Source organism: Typopeltis vanoorti, chromosome 9, assembly GCF_054136105.1.
Source record: "Typopeltis vanoorti isolate ZY-2024b chromosome 9, IOZ_Tvanoo_1.0, whole genome shotgun sequence".
Taxonomy (NCBI): domain Eukaryota; kingdom Metazoa; phylum Arthropoda; class Arachnida; order Uropygi; family Thelyphonidae; genus Typopeltis; species Typopeltis vanoorti.
The window spans coordinates 110,477,477-110,494,897 of record NC_143557.1 but is presented as its reverse complement, the minus strand read 5'-3'; the positions used below and the strand labels follow the sequence as shown (position 1 = coordinate 110,494,897).

Below are 17,421 nucleotides of genomic sequence, written 5' to 3'. Positions count from 1 at the left end.
CAGATTTGTGCTCAGAATAAATCACCAAAATAATTCTTATTGACACAGAAAGATTTATTCCTCTCTCCATCCTAAATTCCCATCCTCCCTATCTAAGCCATTGTTCTCCTAATAGGTGTGCAAAGGCTGTACAAAAGAAGAGAAAAGCATACTGCAACTGGCTTGCATCCAAAACTTCTATATTGTATACACCAAATCCTGGAATAGCTGCAAAAAATTACAATCACATCAAAAACTTACTTTGACAGAACTAAAAGCTCTTGCATCTTGCCCAATTGGCAGCCATGCCTTTTAGGCTCTAGCCAAATCTATTGCCCATAACTTCTGTGTAATTCTACTCTCACCACTATTATCACACCCAGATGTACTATTGCATCATATCCACAGAAAAAGCCAACCCTCTCGCTTCCTACTTCTCTAATTCTTTCATAGCTGATCATGATAAATCCATGAGTGATGAACCAGTTGAGCAGACCATCATCATTCCTCCACTTTCTCTAAGCCTATGAAAACTCAAGTAGCATTAAGTCAACATACATAGTTTGTGTTGTAATCACTGAATGAAATTGTCTCTTTAATTCTGTTCCATTTCATTCTTCTTTCAATTCACCTACCTCTTCTTTGAAACAACCTTCATTATAATCGTGTTCTCCAGGGACTACAATTTCAGCTCTTTGATAAACAGGTTGTTTTCATTTGTTTTATAAGTTTTCATCCTATGTGGAATTATTTCAAAACAAACTATAGGTCTCAATTGAGTGGGCTGGGTATCTCTCCTGCTAGGCATTGAAAATCATAAATATCCATACCACATCAGAATTCATTGTCACAGCTTAATAGTTTGGAGACCAGAGATGATATTCATCCAGCCATGTGGACCACAATATTAGTGGACATATTTTTTTTTTTTTCACTATATTATTTCAAGAAATTACAACATACTAGGATATACATTAAAATAAATTTTAATATATTTCTATATTTCGGCAACGTCACGCTGCCATTTTCAAGAACTTAGGTACAAGATACGTGCACGCAGGCACAGCACAAACAATAAATGAATAAGAAGAATGAAGCTATTATTTCTCCTAAAGTCCTGATGGTGCCCTCTAGCGGGCGATGTTGGTATTCTTGGGCGATTGGGCTGGAGGTCTTCTGATGAAGGTTTCTCAAATTTGAGGAAGTCTCATGCAGCCAAATTTGTTGAGGTTTGGTTCATTTCTTAGGGCTGAAGCTGATTCTATGAAAAGCCTTTCATATCTGTATTTGCTAAGGTGTATTAGCCTGGCTTTTTTCCACCGTATTCTATGGCAGGTATCCAGAGCATGGTCAGCAAGACCAGAGTGGCTGTATTGTTGAAACCGGATGTAGTCCTTGTGTTCTGAAATTCTGATATTTGCTGTCCTGCCTGTTTGGCCGAAGTAGGACAGCTTACAGCTGCAAGGGACCTGGTACACCCCAGGTAGGTCTAGGGGGGAGGTTGGTCTTTTGTTGAGCGGATAAGGGATGCCAATTTTTTATATGGTTTGTAACAAGAAGTTATGTTTTTTTAGGATTTTTGTGATTTTTTCTGAGGTGCCTCGGATGTAAGGTATGGTGATGGATTTAGAGTAATCCTTGTTGTGAGGGGGAGGGGGGGGGGTTGTGGTTTACTGGTTTTAATATTTTTGGGATTTTTTTGGGGGGGGGATAGCCATTGGCTGAGAACATGTTGAGGATGTGGTTTCGTTCTGTGGTTAGGGCATTGTCATTCGAGCAGATAAGTTTAGCCCTGTTGTGTAGTGTCTTAATGACTCCATATTGTTGTGAGGGGGGGGGATTGTTGGTGAATGTATCTGCCTGTATGGGTGGGTTTTCTATATACTGAGAAAACCAAGGTTCCATCAGGCTGGCGGGTGACCAGTGTGTCTAAGAACAGAATGCAGTTGTTTTTTTCCTCTTCCAGGGTGAATTTGATTCTGGGGTGTTGGTTGTTTAAGTGTGTTAAGAAGGAGAGGAGTGCATCGGAGCCATGTGGCCAAATAGCGAATACATCATCTACATAGCGAAGCCAAATGGTTGGTTTTTGTGGGGCAGAGTTCAAGGCTTGCTCTTCAAAAGTCTCCATAAGGAAGTTGGCCAAGGGTGGGGAGAGTGGAGAACCCATGGCTGTCCCCTCTATTTGTTTGTAGAATTTTCCTTGCCAAACAAAGTAGCCTGAGTTCATTGTGAACTGAAATAGGACTGTGATATCGGGAGGAAATTTAGCTTGGATTAGCTCTAAGGATTCTTTGGGACATTCCTGTGTAATCTTTTTGGTTCGGCAATACTGTGGCATTCCCTTTGTCAGCTTTGGTGATTATTATTTTCTTGTTTTTCTTTAATTCTAATAGAGATTTAATTTCTTTACTGGGCATGTTGGTTTTAGGTTGTTTCACAACTTCGCCATTGCGCCCAAAAGAATACTGAGGATATCATGATACGGATTGAACGCGGGATCCGACACCTCCCAAGCCACGTCGCCAACGATATTAGACTGGATGTAGCTTGTGTTCTGACTAAAGCCAAACCACCTAAAACCAACATGCCCAGTAAAGAAATTAAATCTCTATTAGAATTAAAGAAAAACAAGAAAATAATAATCACCAAAGCTGACAAAGGGAATGCCACAGTATTGCTGAACCAAAAAGATTACACAGGTAAGCTGAAATCCCTATTGTTAGATCGTGCCACTTACCTCCCTATCGAATACAATCCCACCAAATCACAAATTAGAAAACTCCACAGGCTCCTTAAGAAGGTCACTTCTTGGCCTGTGGAAATCACCAACAAACTAAAACCATATAACTCCATACCCCCCCCGTATTTATGGACTCCCAAAAATTCACAAGGAAAATGTGCCATTACGTCCCATAGTGGATGGCATTGATTCACCCACATACAAACTAGCTAAACATTTGGCCAAAGCTCTCTCACACTATACTGGCAACACACCTTCATACATAAAAAACTCAGCCCACTTCAAAGCCAGCATAGAAAACCTTACACTCAAACACACTGACATAATGGTCAGTTTTGATGTCTCCTCCTTATTTACGAATGTCCCTCTCAAAGAATCCTTAGAGCTAATCCAAGCTAAATTTCCTCCCGATATCACAGCCCTATTTCAGTTCACAATGAACTCAGGCTACTTTGTTTGGCAAGGAAAATTCTACAAACAAATAGAGGGGACAGCCATGGGTTCTCCACTCTCCCCACCCTTAGCCAACTTTTATATGGAGACTTTTGAAGAGCAAGCCTTGAACTCTGCCCCACAAAAACCAACCATTTGGCTTCGCTATTTGGCCACATGGCTCTGATGCACCTCTCCTTCTTAACACACTTAAACAACCAACACCCCAGAATCAAATTCACCCTGGAAGAGGAAAAAAACAACTGCATTCCGTTCTTAGACACACTGGTCACCCGCCAGCCTGATGGAACCTTGGTTTTCTCAGTATATAGATAACCCACCCATACAGGCAGATACATTCACCAACAATCTCCCCCCCCCACAACAATATGGAGTCATTAAGACACTACACAACAGGGCTAAACTTATCTGCTCGAATGACAATGCCCTAACCACAGAACGAAACCACATCCTCAACACGTTCTCAGCCAATGGCTATCTCCCCCAAAAAAAAATCAAAAAATATTAAAACCAGTAAACCACAACCCCCCCTCCCCCTCACAACAAGGATTACTCTAAATCCATCACCATACCTTACATCCGAGGCACCTCAGAAAAAATCACAAAAATCCTAAAAAAACATAACTTAACTTCTTGTTACAAACCATATAAAAAATTGGCATCCCTTATCCGCTCAACAAAAGACCCCCCCCCCCCAGACCTACCTGGGGTGTACCAGGTCCCTTGCAGCTGTAAGCTGTCCTACTTCGGCCAAACAGGCAGGACAGCAAATATCAGAATTTCAGAACACAAGGACTACATCTGGTTTCACCAATACAGCCACTCTGGTCTTGCTGACCATGCTCTGGATACCTGCCATAGCATACGGTGGAAAAAAGCCAGGATAATACACCGTAGCAAATACAGATATGAAAGGCTTTTCATAGAATCAGCTTCAGCCCTAAGAAACGAACCAAACCTCAACAAATTTGGCTGCATGAGACTTCCTCAAATTTGGGAAACCTTCATCAGAAGACCTCCAGCCCAATCGTCCAAGAATACCAACATCGCCCGCTAGAGGGCACCATCAGGACTTTAGGAGAAATAGCTTCATTCTTCTTATTCATTTATTGTTTGTGCTGTGCCTGCGTGCACGTATCTTGTACCTAAGTTCTTGAAAATGGCAGCGTGACGTTGCTGAAATATAGAAATGTATTAAAATTTATTTTAATGTATATCCTAGTACGTTGTAATTTCCTGAAATAATATAGTGAAAATGCATAACCAACGTCTGAGCCTTTCCACGAGAATTAGTGGACATAAAAGTGAGAATTTATGCTTAGGTGCTGGTTTATGGGGGAGGGGGACTGAGAAGTTTTGACAAACACCTAGAACAAAAATAATATTAAAGCAACTGATATAACAACCAGAAAGAATCTAGGGATAAGGAAGTGGTTGTGCCACTGTATAAAGCACTGATCAGACCACACTTGGACTGTTGTGCTCAAATATGGTCACCTAATTTTCAATGTAATGAGATATTAATGAGAATTCAGAGGTGGCGAGTGACCAAGACAGTATCACTTTGAACTGCTGACTATGGCAGTAGGTTGAAAAAATGTGTATTATGCAGTTTGGTGGATAGGAGGAAAAGAGGTGATATGATAGAGACATATGAGTTAGTGAGGTGATTTTATCAGATTAATCTAGATGAGATTATAAAAAGAGTAGAAGGCAAAAGGGGAAAACCCAGAAGTCATCCCTGGAAGTTATGTAAGAGCGTGGTGAAGAGGGTTGTGAGGAGTGGATTTTTTAAATGAGAATTGTCAGTGAATGGAACACGTGCATTACCAGAATGTGTTGTTAATGCAAGGTTCAGGATTTTAAGATTCAGTATGATAAATATGTTATCAGTTGAATGAACCTTCCTCAATGAGTCTGCCGATTCCATGGAGGGTGCAATAATAATAATAACATATCTTAAACCCTTCTTTCATGTTTCCTCAAATTGTAATAATTTTTTTTTTTTTCTTTTAGGATATATAAGAAGAGTTGCTTTAATATCATTTTTGTTCTAGGTGTTTATCAGAACTTTTCAGCCCCCCCCATACATCCATAATTAGGTTTTATGGAATGAATACAACACAGAAAAATAATTAAATACATGTTGAATGGTTCCTATATTTTATCTGTCACAATTGTAATATCATGATACAATATTAAAATTGTAAAAACAGAAAAGTAAAGAAGTTAGACTAGAAGCCTATGAGGTTCTGTATTGTGCTGTTAGCTGATTTTTGGTTGGAGGTCTAAGAATTAATGTTTCCTAAATCTTGCAAAGTTTAACACAACCATACTTATTTTGATTAGGTTGTTTTTTAAATCTGCAGTTGATTCTAAAAAAAGATTTTGAGTTTGTACTTGCTGTGGTGAAGCACAGTAGTTTTTACCAGTTGATTCTATGCAAGGTATCCAACCTGACATAGTTGTGGCAGAAGATGTATTTCTTGTGTTCTTCATGACAAATATTGGCAGATCTCCCAGTTTGACTATAATATAATTTTCAAGAATAACCTTATAAACACCAGAGAAGTGAGGGAGTGGATAAGAGCAGCTAGCTTCAGATGAGGTTTGAGAATGTGCAGAGATTGTATTTCTTTAGATTCCAGCTGTTTTTTTTTAGGTGTGTCAGATATATGGAATAGTAATAGCATTACTGCAGTTTATATGTTGAAAGGTATATAAGAAACAACCAATTTTTAAATTTTTTTGCCATTGGACAGGAAGTTATGCAGAATAAAGCAGAGTTCAAGTTGTAAGGGAAGTCTGGTTAGAACAGAGGCTGGAGGCTCTGTTGACAACTGTTTTAATAACACCATATTGTTTTTTTTTTTTTTTTTGGGCGGGGTATGCGAAAGTTCATGTATCTATCTGTGTGAGTAGATTTTTTGTAAACAGAAAGAAAGGATGCCATTGGGAAGATGTGTGATTAGAGAATCTTGAAAAGGCATTTCTATGGTTATTTTCTTTTCTATAGTGAATTGGATTCTGGGGTGCTGGCTTTTGAGGTGGAGGAGGAAAGAGTAATTCTTTTGAGCCATGTAGCCAAATAGAGAACACTGTTAAACTTGTATTTGTGTTTCTGTATATTTTTTTTTCGTTAAACCTAATTATGAGTGTAAACCAGCTCCTAAGCCTTGTTCGTTAATTCTGCATGCAATACGCTAAACAGTATGGTAAGTGGAAATTTTTATCCAGGATACTTGACTGGCTTGTCTTTTTTAAAAAGATCTAAGAACACTAGAATTGTACCTACCTGTATTAAGTTTGAAATAAAATTTCACTCATCTTTGAATCTACAGCAGACATGCTAGCTCTTTGCATTGCTTTGAGAACAGATTCCTGCCACTCGTAACTTACCTGCTATTAATGCAGCCATTGGCTCTTTTGAATATTTCTGATAAATCTGCTAAAGAATTTCAAAAAATAAAGGAAATGCACACCAAAAAATATGACCATCTTCAGATTTTTTTTTCTCGGTCATAGTCAGCCTCTTCAAGTTATGACCCTTTCATCAATGAAATGGCTATTAGCATCCTTAGCCACAACTTTACAGTAGCATTTGTTAACTTCAATCTTTAGACCTTGTGTTGCATATGATCGCCAGGCTTGACGTTCCTAACATTCTTTTGAAAGCTTACTTCTCAAGAAAAGTCTCTGCAATAACCAGTTCTATACAGTTCTGTAAATTACACAGACAATAAAGTAATAATTACTAGAGCTGATGAATGCCTTTGTGGGCCTTAATGCCAGTGATTATAATTGGAAAGTATGTTGCCCAGAGACTGCACTACTTAGTAATAGTAAGACTATGACCTCATCAATTTTCAGAAGAAAAACATTAAAAGGCTTCTAAAAAATGTCATATCGTGGCTTCCTGAAGTAGTTAAAACAACTCAAATATTTTAATCTCTACCCCCCCCCACCCAGGATATCTCTTGCCTAAAATCCATAAACCTAATAATCTTCTGTGTCCTAATAGATGCTACTGACTCTTCCCTTCTTTAAGGTAGCTAAACAGTTAGCTAAATTTTTAACCCCGCTCTGGATGTAATTTATTGTATATAAAAGTTCCATTTATTTCAAATCTTTAATCCAAAATTTAGTTTTAAATAATAATATCATGGTGAGCTTTGATATCATTACTTTATTTATCAGTATCTCCCTTTCTGATACTTTACTGAAAAATCCCCCCCCCCCATCATTGATCTTTTTACTTTTGCCATCCGTACTGGCTACTTCACTTGGCAGGACATCATTTATAAACAGATTCATGGGCTATTTCCTCCTGTAGCCAATTTTTATATGGAACATTTTAAAAAGCATGTTAATACTGCCATTCTCAAACCTATCTGGCTTAGACACATTACTCTTTTCACCTCAACAGCCAGTATCCCAGAATCCAATCACTATAGAAAAATAAATAACAATAGTCTGCATTTTCTAGAGACTCTAATGACACATTTTTCCAATGGCACCCTTCTTTCTGTCACAGGATATCCTCTCCTTCTCAACAGTATGGTATTATTAAAACCCTTGTCAACAGGTCCTCCAGCCTCTGTTCCAATCAGGCTTTCCTTACCAGCGAAACTCTCTGCAGGTATCGAAAGTATGGACAGGAAAGTATTTGCCATACTTTTCTGTCCAGTGGTTACAATGCCAGAAAGATCAACAAAATTCCTTTTTCTTTTAGTGTTACACGGTGATCAGCATTTGTTTTAGAAATTGACTTTACAACTGTGTTATTAATTTCTCAACGCTTAGACCTTCATATTAAGGTCATCATCTGGAGTATACACAAATATACAAAGACAAGCTGAGTTACATTTCACACAGTATGCTAAAGAGACAATGATTTGATCAATGGCTATTCTACTGGCATGACCTCTAGTGAAAATATAATATATATATTAATATAGGGAAAAAAATGAAATACAAATAAAAATTAATTAATTAGAAACTACAACAATGTTATATTCTATTTGGGATAACATCCGAGAAACATTCTTTCATATAGATAGTTTTCTTACAGTAATAATGATGTCCTAATTTAACATGACAATTGTTATTTTATCTGCTGTACTTATCTGCTCTCCTAAGGATCCACTCTTTCCCTTCTCATTCCTTTTTTCTTTAATGACTGTTTCTTCAATTTCTAAAGATGATGGTTGCTTGGAACATTAGTTGGCTTTCCTAAAATACATATAATGCCAAACATTTCTTCCCGTATTCATTTTCTTCATAACATTATTATAGTAACTAAGTTTAATAAACATAACTTGCCTGTAACAAAGTTATATTTCCATTTTCTTGTGATTTTTTTTTGACCCATTTCTGAATACTACCTTTAACCTTAGGACACTTAAACTTTAATCCATTAATGATGGAATGTTAGTCAAATTAGTATTGTTAGTATTGTAAAGTTATATGGAAAAAAATTTTTTTTTTTTAAATTGTGAATTGATTAATTTCATTAAGTGCCTGTTTAAAAAGAGGAATTTTATTACTTTTTTTAAGAATTAAGTTATATTTTTCATACATTTTTGCTCACTTGTAGTGTGACATGGTACACTTGATGCAGGAGATGCTTGTCATCTGTCTCTTTTGTGAAGGACATATTGAAGATATTTTCCTTTTAGTGGGTGAGTCAGCTTCTACAGATGTACTTTGATTTCCTGTTAAATATGTGATTTGACAGAATTAGAAATATTTTAAAATATATGAATTCATATGACCACGAAATAAGTTGGTGTATGCAAAAATCTTCGAAATTACTAATGAAACATATTTCTTATACACTTTGAAGTTTATTATTTTTGTTTAGAAATACATATTTATAAACATAAAATGTTCTTATCAGCAACTGCTTTAACAGAAACTTTCAGGGAAGAAACTGTCAGGTTAGACAGGTCAGAGCTCTCCATTTCTTTATGAACATTGTTCTAGCTGAACTTCCTTTTTATTAAATCATCTCTTAACTAGCTTTTCTTTTCATCTTTCTCCTTCAATTTTCATAAATGTTCTTCTTGGTTCTTTCTAAATTCATCCTCATTACCACTTTAAGCAAGAGTACACAAACATTTCATCAACACTTCCTAGTCCTAAAACATTCCTAATGTCTGCATTTCATATTCTGTCTTTCATTGTTTTTGTCAATGTTATCTTGAAAACTTTTATTTCCATTGCTTGTATTCTATTTCTTTTTGTTAATCTATGTCTCTGCTGCATAAAACAAAATGAAGTAACACTTTGGTCCAGTGAAATCCTGTTCGATATCTCATGATCTAAACTTTTATCACTTGTACATTTCCCTAATACAGGATGGTGCTAAAGTAGTGAAGGGGTTTAACAATAATAATAACTTTTTAAATTGTAAGTTTTGAATTTATTTCTCTTCAAAACAGTAACATATAATCCATGCAGAATTTTATGAGCTAGGTATGGAAGACTATGTCCTGTAAGTGACTGCCATTTTCAGCTTCACAAAGTTGGGCTCTTTTGAGAACATTTTCCATTACGCGTGTCAGAGTATCTGGGGTTAATTCCCATATTTCGGCTTGCTGCTCTGTAGTTCTGAGTTTATTTACATACTCTCTCTCTCTCTCCTTAAGATGTCCCCAAAGGAAAAAGTTAGGGCTGTTAAAGCAGGCCAATTGAATGCTGAATTTCTTGAAATTAGACGTTCGCCAAAAATCTCCCTTAACATCCCCCTATCGTTGCTCGAGCAGTGTGTGCAGTGGCCCCATCCTGTTGGAACCACATCTCTGGAGTATCAGCAAGAGCTGGTCTTAAAAAATTGTTGATCATATTGCGATATCACTCATCAGTTACAGTTACGGCATTGCCATTGTTGTCTTCAAAGAAAAATGGTCCAATAACACGTCTTAATGCAACTACGCATCAGACTGTACACTTAAGTGGGTGTAATTTTCATTGGTGGACTCCCCTTGGATTCTTGGTATCCTATATTATCCAGTTCTGCTTGTTTACAAAACCATTCAAGTTAAAACGAGCTTCATCACTCATTATCAGATGATCCATAAAGTCATTTTGTTCTCAGACCAATTCTTGTAAGTAAATAATGTACATCTGACATTGTTGGTTATCTCTTGGGTTCAGATCTTGCACTAATTGCATCTTGTATGGAAACATGTGTAAATCTTTTCTTAAGATTCTTTGCAATGACCTCCAAGGTATTCCCAGCTCAGCAGCATGCCTTCGAGTTGATGTTCTGGGGTTCTCCTCGGTACTCTCCTGAACGCGTTGAAATTTCATGTCACTTCAAGCAGAATGTGGTCTTGATTTTGGCAGATCTCGCACTGCACCTTGCTGCCGAAAACATCCCTATATCGAATCATCAATTCAGGGAATGCAATTTGCACATTTAAATGATGGCGATAGGCTTGTTTGAGCCTGGATTATTGAATGATGGTGTTTAAAATAAAGCTCTATGATCTTGGTTCGTTGCATAATGGTATAATGTTCCATACTGAATCTTCCAGATGTACTTTACAAGCTCTGAAAAAAAAAAAATTAGAACAACATTGAATTTCAAAAAGTTATGATTTTTTTCAACCCCTTCACTACTTTTGCACCACTCTGTGTTTGAAGTTTTTATTACTCTCCAAGGTTTGTCCATTGAGCCTAATACAATTAATTTGTTAATTTTTCTGTAAGATTTACTACCACTTTCTCACTCTTTTTGCTATTATGTAACCCATAGTTCTGTGTTGCACTGTTTCATTTGTCCACTTTCTTCTGCACTCTTTTTCTGAATGTGCCCAAATCATCTCATCATCTGCAAAGATGGCTGTTTCTGATTTCTGATCATTAACTGTGTCCAGGATACTATTCATCACCACAGTGAACATTGGAGATAAGGTACATTCCTGTATCTTATCTCTAATATTGAAGTGTAAGCCACTCTGAATGATCAAATTTAGTCTTCATACACTTACATTTAATATGCATACAACTTTCCTACACTTTCCCAATCAAAGGCATGTATCAAATCAAGAAATGCCATAAATAATTTTTTTTCCAAATTCCCAGTGTCTCCATCATTTATTTTACATCAGAACTCAAATCACCAGTTGATTGCTCTTTTCTAATACTAAACTGATCTTCTCTTAGACTTTTCTCTATTTTATGTTATTCTTGACATAAAATATGGACGATCATAAAATATGGATGTGACGCAGTAATGTTATTCCTCTTTAGTTACTACATTCTCTTCTTGAGACTCCTTTATGTATCATCATCATAATGAAATTCCTGACAAATACCCTTGGGGGGGGGGGGTTACACGATCTCATGATAGTACTCAATACCATAACGAGGGTATGAAGCGCCTGTGGCAAGTGTCTAACTTGCACTCCCCTAACCCAAAAATGACAAAAATTTTGAAAAATTTAAATGTAACAAGTTAAATACTTACTATTAACCCCCATCAAAATGAGTTGCCTGTAAATCCAATTATGTATGTATTTGTATGTATAAATTTTGTATGTATAATTATGTATGTATAAAGTATGTATGTATATAATGTATGTATAAAGTATAAATTATGTATGTATAAATAAATAATCTATTAAATAAGAACAAATTTTTATTCATATTCAATGGCAAATAAATTAAAGAAATACACAACATAGGTATAATATAAAATAATGTAAAAACATAAATAAGTTCAGCATATTTTATAAAGAAAGTTTTCTAGCTTTTTCATTTGCAAACACATCTATTATATCATCATAATTTAATGTTTTTGCAATATCTTTTTTGATAATATTATAGACATGCTTGTCAAGCGCTCTTGTCCAATAGAAGAATGAAGGTACGATTTTACAATTTGCTAAACGAACATTCGCAGGAAGCTGTTGTTACAAGCATTGTTATGCCTGTAACTTCCATGGCTTAATATTTGCAACTCTCAACTTCACATACAAATTCTGGAGCATCTAAGGTGATATTATATTTTAATGCCAGGTCAGCTGCGCATCGTTTGAGATCATCTAGCTGCATAATTTTTAAAGCGTGTCCATACTGAAATCGTTTGCGACCTCTTGTAAAGCAGTAAATCTATCATTGAGTTGTATGAATATTAGATCTAAAACTTCACACATTTCTTTTTTTTAGTAATGCAGTTTCATTCATGGCTAACGAATCATCAGTAGCTTTCTCACCAGGCATATTTTTTATTTTGTGCCGTCTCTTTTCTGGAATGTAAGTTTCAATATTTATTGTTTCAGCTAAACTTTTTGCCGAATATTGAAGCGAATCGAAAAAATCATTTCATTAAATTTCATTTTTTAGAGCTTTTATAATTTTTGCAGCATTTTCGACTGTGGTTTTTTTTTTCTTGTAAAAGTAAATTTACTTTATTTATCTTTCCTAATATTGTATCCCAAATATTAATAGTGCAACAAAATTAAATTTTGTTAATAATTTTAGCAACATGCTAGCATTTGTTACAGAGTCTACTGTACCTTGTCTTTGTCCATCACACATTTCATTAAAAAGTTGTATTATTAAAGGCATTTCATTTCGTAAGGCTTTTACTGCGTTAGCCGACCGCCTCGTGTCACTTAAACCTTTAAAACAAACAGCTAATTTTTCCTTTAAAAAATCCCATCTACTAGTAGAATTTACAAAAAAGTTAAACAATTGTTGAACTGTTCCATAACATGATTTCATTTGAACAGATATTTGTGCAGCATGAACACCTATTAAATTAAGACTGTGAGCAGTGCATGGAATAAACCTTGCCATATTGTTTAAACATAATATCCTGGCTTGTACCCCCCTTGTATTTACCTGCCATATTCGCTCCATTATCATACGAATGTCCTCTTATATTTCTAATATTTAATCCGTCTGATATTAACTTTTTTTCGATGTCATTCGCAAGTGCTTCTCCAGTTTTTTCATGTGTCACAATAAAATCTATGAAGGTTTCTTCAATGCTACATTTATTCGTGTTAGGATCAATGTTAACATAGTGCAAAATTTGAGTTATCTGTTCCTGGTGAGAAGTGTCAAGTGTGCTATCAAATAAAATAGAAAAATATTTTGCTTTTTGAATATTTGAAATAATATGCTGTCTAATTTTAAAAGCAACTTTATTAATTATATCATTTTGTATTATAGGAGAGAAATAATTAACTTGATTTTTTTTATGACTTTCAATATGTTGTGCAATAATAGGATCGTAATGACTAATTAATTCTATCATGTTCAAAAATTTTCACATTCGGGATGACCAATTTTTTCACAAGTTCCTCTCAAAGCGTCATTTTTTATGCAGTACAGAATGGCATCCAAAATTACTTTTAAAATATGCCTCCACTTTTCTTTTTCTTTTAAAATTGCTTCTTGTAATTGATCGTCTATAAAACCACCTTTCTTAATTTTTAATTTGAAAGTTTTCCATTCAATGTAATTTTTTTTTATGATATAATGAATTTTCATGACCTGGTAACATAGGATTCAAATGCTGCCAGTCCCGAAACCCCGCAGTGGTCCATACATTCTGATTTTTTCCAAAAAGAATACATGGAAAGCAGAAGTGCACCTTTCGCTTGCAATATATCAACCAATTTCTGAGTACTTGTTCTCCATTTGACATGGTTTTTACAAACCATTTTTTATCAAAATGCCGGTTTTCTGTATGAGGATTAAACACTTATATTATCGCACAAATCGGGTCCATGTTGAACAAATATTTGTATGTTACTATTAGTTATGTGCCATGTTGTGGGATCATTAAAATCTATTATTTTTGCATTATCAATATTTTCTAATTTAACATCCACCATATAATTATCATTATTACATTGCTTTTCGATTTCCTGGTTTTGATGTTCAATTGTACCTTTCTCTTCTGTTTCAATTTCACATGAAACATGACTTACTTGTAGAAGGCAGATTTAATTCAGTTGTTTAGCTTGAATGAACTAGATGTATAGATGATTTTTTAATAAAAATATCAATTGGAGTTATATTTTTCTTTATATTTTCAATCTTCTGTTCTCTTATTTTTTTCAACTGTGCACTGGAAGGTTTTTTTTGGTGGCATATTACCCTAGAAGTGTTTTTTAATTTAATTGTGTGTTTTTATTAATATAATTATTTATAGTACTTACTCAGTATGGTGTATATAAACAAAAGTATGTTTTGTTCCACAAAAGAACAAAAATATCTAACAATAATTACAACACAGCAACAACACAACTGATCTTATGAATGACAACAAGACTAATAATAATTACATTATTTTTGAAATTCTCTTATCTACAAAAAGTAGAGACGAATGGAAATATTGAGGTGGGAGGATTGTGATTTTTATTGGATCCTGGGTTTGATGGGTGTATATAAGGGCTGGCGAATAATTTTTATAGGTGGGTCATGAAACGAGGGAATCAGGTAGATGGAATGATATCGAAGGAGGTTATAAAGGGATTAAAGTTATAATATGGAAGGTAATAAACTTGGGATGGGCAGATAGACACATTAGGAGGATAACAGAAGAATGTATTAGATTATCTATGCAAATGTTTAGGATTAGATGGGAATTTGGAGATACAAAATTCTACAAAATCATAAAATGGGAAAATACATTCATTAATAGTTAATGGTATGATGGAACAATTTACTTCAGACAAAAACGAGAACAATTGCAAAGAAATGTTATGTTCAAGTCGTGATATTAGGTGCTGTCGTTGCCATCTAACTTGAGACTAATTGGAACTCACCGGTGTTACCGAATGTAGCGGAATTCCACTGTGTTGCAGAATTTATATGTCTAAAGCAGCATATTGCCAAAATTTAAAAATACAATATAAAAATAGCAGACTTTTATATCTATTTATTTTTATTTTTTATACTTTGTACAAGCAGCAGTGCTACTTGTATTAACCTCCTGTAGCATACATGTTACAATACTGCGATGTGGAAGGCAAGGGGAAACCATTACATTACATTCCCAAGTAAAAGCAGCAATGGAAGTTAAAAATGAAGTCAAGATCGGCGATGGAGCCTTCACCGAAGGAGCCATGCCCGGCAGGAGAAGTAACCAGGCTTCTCAGGTCAACAGCCAATGAAATCCTGGTAGTTATTCAAAAATGAAGACAAGAAATAAGCTGAATATTGGAACATGGAATGCAAGAACACTGCTGGAACCAGGTAAAATAGAAAATGTGAAAAAGAAATGGAAAGACTTGAAATAGATATTCTGGGCATTAGTGAGATGAGATGGGAGGGACAGGGTGATTTCTGGAGTGGAGAATTTCGGATAATATATTCAGGACAAAAGAAGGGCGAGTCAGGTGTTGCAATAATGCTTCATAAAAAAGTTGGAAAGTTAATTACTACAATAATTGACCATAGTGACAGAATCATGGCGATAAGCATTCAAAATGAACCAGTAAACCTCAATATTATAATGATCTACATGCCAACATCGCAACATAATGATGAAGAAATAGAAGAAATTTTTGAACAAATAGAAAAATCTGGAGCAGCTTTAAAGACAGAGACAATACAATAATAATGGGAGATTGGAATTCTATAGTGGGAGAAGAGAGCAATGATAATGTTTCAGGAAGATTTGGCTTGGATACAGGAATGAAAGAGGAAAGCAATTAATAGAATTTTGAACACAAAAACAGTTAGTTATAGCAAATACACTATTTCAAGTTCCAAAAAGAAGAAGAAGATACACCTGGAAAGCACCTGGGGATTCAAATAGATTATATATTGGTTAAGAAAAGATACAGAAACCAAATAAAAAATTGCAAAAGCTATCCAGGTGCCGACAGTAGTAGTGACCATAACCTTGTCTTAATGAAAACAGAACTGAAACATTGGAAACAAATCCAAAGATACAAACCAATAAGATGGAACCTTGAAAAATTAAAGAGTAAAGAGAGGATACCAAGAGGCAACTGATCATAACATTCCAGAAAACATAAATAGTCAGAATAATATTGAAAACCAATGGAATATGATTAAAGAGTTAATTACAAATTCATCAAATCAATTATTGAAAAATGCAGAAAAAGAAAAAAGAAAACATTGGATAACAGATGAAATACTTGGCCTTATGGATGAAAGAAGAAAATATAAAAATGCTGTTAAAGAAGAAGATGTGGCCAAATACAAATATCTTAAAAATCAAATTACAAGATAATGTAGACAAGACAAAAAAGAATACCTAGAAGAACAGTGTAATAACATAGATGAATTTTTTAAAAAAGAAAACATAGAGAAAGCCTATAAAGAAATTAACAAACTGACTTTCAAATTTAATAAGAACAACAAAAACAATGCCATCAAATAGGAAAATGGAAAATTACTAATAGAATCTGAGGATATATTAATGGAATGGAAGAATTATCTTGAAAATCTCTATAATGGCAACGAACTTGATGTTGATATCAGCATAGAAAATCAAAATGAAGATAATCTAGGACCCCCAATAATGTGAGAAGAATTTGATAAAGCACTGTTCGAAATGAGTAAGGGAACAAGTCCAGGTTTAGACAGTATTCCTATAGAACTGCTACAAAATCTAGGTGATGAGACAAAAACCTTAATCTATCAATTAATAGCCCAAATCTATGATAGAGGAGAAATACCAAAGGCATTTATGAAATCAACCATAATACCAATACCAAAAAAAGAATAATGTAAACAAATGCAGCCAATTTAGAACAATAGCTTTAATCCCACATGTTAGCAAAATTCTGCTAAAAATTATTCAAAATAGAATTTATTCAAAAATAGATTGTCTATTGGATGAAGACCAATTTGGATTCATAAAGAATAAAGGAACAAGAGAGGCAATACTCTGTTTAAGAACAATAATAGAAAGAAGATTAGACCTTAGTCAAAGTACTTACATTTGCTTCCTTGATTTAGAGAAAGCGTTTGATAAAGTAAACCAGCAAATACTCCTAAATTGTCTAACTAATATTGGCATAGATTTGAGGGATAGGAAAATAATTTATCAAATTTACAAAAATCAAAATGGATGGATTAAAATCAATGATAAGGAGAAAATAAAAATATAAGGAGTGGAGTAAGACAAGGATGTATACTTTCACCACTTTTATTTAATTTGTATATTGAAAAGGCCATTCAGGTAACTAAAGATAAAATAAATAGTGGCATAAAGATAAATGGTGAGCAAGTCATGTGTATGAAATTTG

General features: G+C 34.7%; 1 protein-coding gene across 5 annotated transcripts in view; it reads left to right on the top strand.

Annotated features, from left to right (window-relative positions):
* Positions 1–17,421, top strand: part of LOC150103420 (solute carrier family 52, riboflavin transporter, member 3-B-like) — a 130,134-nt gene that overhangs the window by 32,925 nt on the left and 79,788 nt on the right. For 4 of the 5 annotated variants that reach the window (XM_090398002.1, XM_090398000.1, XM_090398003.1 and 1 more), the window contains one exon: positions 8,769–8,853. The exons of the other annotated variant lie outside the window; for it this stretch is intronic. The gene's annotated coding sequence lies outside the window, so the exon portion shown is untranslated. The remainder of the gene's footprint in view (positions 1–8,768; positions 8,854–17,421) is intronic. 5 annotated transcript variants of the gene reach the window in all.